This window comes from Siphateles boraxobius, unplaced genomic scaffold (genome assembly GCF_051911475.1).
Source record: "Siphateles boraxobius isolate OS27281-9 unplaced genomic scaffold, OSU_SipBor_1 66, whole genome shotgun sequence".
In the NCBI taxonomy this organism is placed as follows: Eukaryota; Metazoa; Chordata; class Actinopteri; order Cypriniformes; family Leuciscidae; genus Siphateles; species Siphateles boraxobius.
The window spans coordinates 20,733,275-20,736,277 of record NW_027509193.1 but is presented as its reverse complement, the minus strand read 5'-3'; the positions used below and the strand labels follow the sequence as shown (position 1 = coordinate 20,736,277).

The 3,003-nt window shown below is 35.0% G+C and overlaps 1 long non-coding RNA gene across 2 annotated transcripts; it reads left to right on the top strand.

Annotated features, from left to right (window-relative positions):
- Positions 1-624: 624 nt before the first annotated feature.
- On the top strand, positions 625-2,364 carry LOC143721994 (uncharacterized). Of its 2 annotated transcripts, none has more exons than XR_013196819.1 (3): positions 625-716; positions 873-972; positions 1,916-2,364. It is a non-coding gene; the product is annotated as an uncharacterized LOC143721994 (long non-coding RNA). The 2 variants fall into 2 exon arrangements; XR_013196820.1 differs by having other exon boundaries at positions 628-716; positions 876-972.
- Positions 2,365-3,003: the final 639 nt, after the last annotated feature.

Here is a 3,003-nt window from a genome sequence, read left to right as displayed (position 1 = left end):
ACTGCATCCTGCTGTTTATTTCCTCACACTCAATTCCTGTATATATTTATCTCCATATTTGTAAATCAGTTGCGTACCTTCTTGGAAAGTAGTCGGATGTCCCATACACTGTCAGAAAAGTTTATGTTATTTGCATTGTATTCATTAAAATTATTACAAATTGGACCCTGTCTGTTGATGTTCCAATGATACATGATGTCTCTCCACAACTCATAACCTTCCTCTGTTTGCAAGAGTGGAAAAGCTAATTTGACTTGTCACATGACATCAGATACTCGATTATTTTGTCGTAATCAGATCAGTTACACTGCTGATAACTGTGCCATTTGCATGTAAATCATGTTGTTGTTTTTTTACATGTTATCATGTAACATATTATATCATGTAATCATAATCACTTTTTTGAGTTCATATGATTATTGCATGCTATTAAAGACATACTTTTATTCATAGAAATGCTCACATATCAGTGAACTTATTACATAAAAATGCTTTTAATATATAATTATGCAACACTCCTTACATAAATAAATCCTACTGTTATATATAAACTGACTACTTGCAAGTAATGTATTAAAATTACCTTCCTTTCTGTTTTGCAGGATTATCTTTTTTAAAGCTTTTCAATATCAAACTCAACAGCTCTTTTAGGAACCAACCCTCACAAGATCTACTAGTGAGTCGCAGCAAATCTTGCCGTGATCAGCCCTTCCCAGGTAAAGTTTCTACAATATTTCAATCAGTATTTACTCATCAAATGTTCTCCCCTGAATCGTATGGTAAATTACCTCAATTATAACTGTGTTAATTGGTATGTTTCAAGAACAATAGTAATTGCACATAGAGTAAGTGGAGACTTTCTTGTTTTACAGCAGAGAAGGAAGACCAGTCCTTATATCAACGCAAGCTAATCGAATAAGTGCTTTGTTTCGGGTGAGGAAGAAACATCTGGTGCCCAAAGAAGACAGAAAGGTGCGTAAGTCCATTGGTATGTCTTGTATTTAAACAATGCTGTGTATTACATAATTTGATCTTGACAATTTTACATTGTACAGATTATCACTCGATTTTTATATGGGTAAAACTGTTTTTCTTCAGTACTTAGCTTATATTATGTGCTGCAATATTATATATATATATATATATATAATACTTCAATGTGTATATTATATAATGTACTGACTGCTGCTTTTTGTAAATTTAAATAAGGAACAGGCAACTCTGGCCCTTTTGCGTTCTCCTTTTTGAGGTGGAGAGTTTACATCAAACCCTAATTGAGCACATCTGAACATTTTAACCAAAGTCTTCAGGTTTACTTGTAGACAATAGGCAGGAGGGTTTGAGGTTGGAGCTAAATCTGCTGGACAGTGGACGCTGAGGGCCAGAGTAGCCCATCACTGCTATAAATAAAGCTACACTGTGTAATTTTTTTATGTTGATTCTTTGCAAAAAAAAACACTTTGTTCTTTCAAAATTATATGTGCTCATTCATGTGTAATTACTTCTACCAACTAATCAAGTACTCTCGTAAGTGTACAATCTGCCATTTAGAATACATATGAGCAAGTCGCTCGAATGGTGGCAGCCATGTTGCGCCTCCATCTTGAAAATACATTAGCCAAATAGGGACATACCTGGAAATTCAAGAGTCGCCTTTCGCGCCTTTACTTAGTGGCACCGTGACGAATGCGAGGGGGAGATTACTCATAATAATACGGCCACAGTAGGAGTTAAAACGCCCTCGGAATGGGAGGGGCTAGAAAGTAATATTCAGTTGGTAGTCTTATACAATTTCACCGCTATATGGGAGAAAATCTTACACAATGTAGCTTTAAATAATGCAGAACATAAGCTGACCTGACTGTCCATTAAACAGTTTCATTTGAATTGTTTGTGTTTTTTGTTTTACTTTCAGACCAGGACTGGAGAACGTCTGACGATGGGATGTTGAGACTTCTTTCTCTGAGAAAAAGCTACACCACATCAGTGATCACATCTTCTGTTCATCAGTTATACTGTAGTGCACAACTGAACAAACTGTTTAGATGAGGAAGAAGAACACAAACACGATAGAGACGTACAGGGAAGAGCAAGAAACCAGTTTAGCTGTGATAATGAATTATTTTTTTCCAACACAATATAAAATCTGTTTTCTGTATCATAGGTGACTGAATATGATTCTCTGGTACTCATTTGTGTGGCTTCAGCAGTAGTGAATGGATTAATTTGATGTTAATGTATTTTTGAAGGCTCATTGTTATTTATCTTGAATCTCATTTGTCTTTATGCTACTTTATCAACTTTATGTTGTGTCCTCAAATAAAGTGTTGTGTAATAAAGTATGGTGAATATTGTGTATTGAAAGTGGTGTTTGGGACAGAATTTTATTTGAGAAATTTGAATTTCTCATTTATTTAGTTTAGTTCATAATTTAAAAACAACTAAATATAATTAATTACCATAATTATTTTACTTAGGACATAAACATTATGTTGTGGTTAATGATATTTGGGACAACAATGCAGCAAAAGTTGCACATACTTGCATGGATGCCAGTTTTCAGTGAAATAAAGAGAAGGTGTGTGAATAACAAGAGGCTGCAGTGGGCTATCTTGCTACAAATACTTTAAGTATAATTGAAGATGACCCATGTTGATCATTCTAGTACATCTACTACTGCATTTAAAATGAAAGCATAGACATTACTGATGTCAGGCAAATAATCAGCAGTCAGATGGGGTGAAAAGGATATTTTGGCACTGTTTTGTTGTTTTACTGAATGGTGCATTATACTTGTGATATAGTAATAGTTCAAAATCTAAAATCTGTGTAGATTGCACTGCCCGTCCACCCTCAGGGGCCCAGCAACGGCCCCCAGAAGAGCAAAAGAAAGCACATTTCAAATGGCTGTAACTCAAAGTCCGGTTCGTGTATCAAAGAGACAATATGAAGGACAACTGCTTATGCTATGTTTACTTAATAATGTTGGGCACAGTTTTCAGA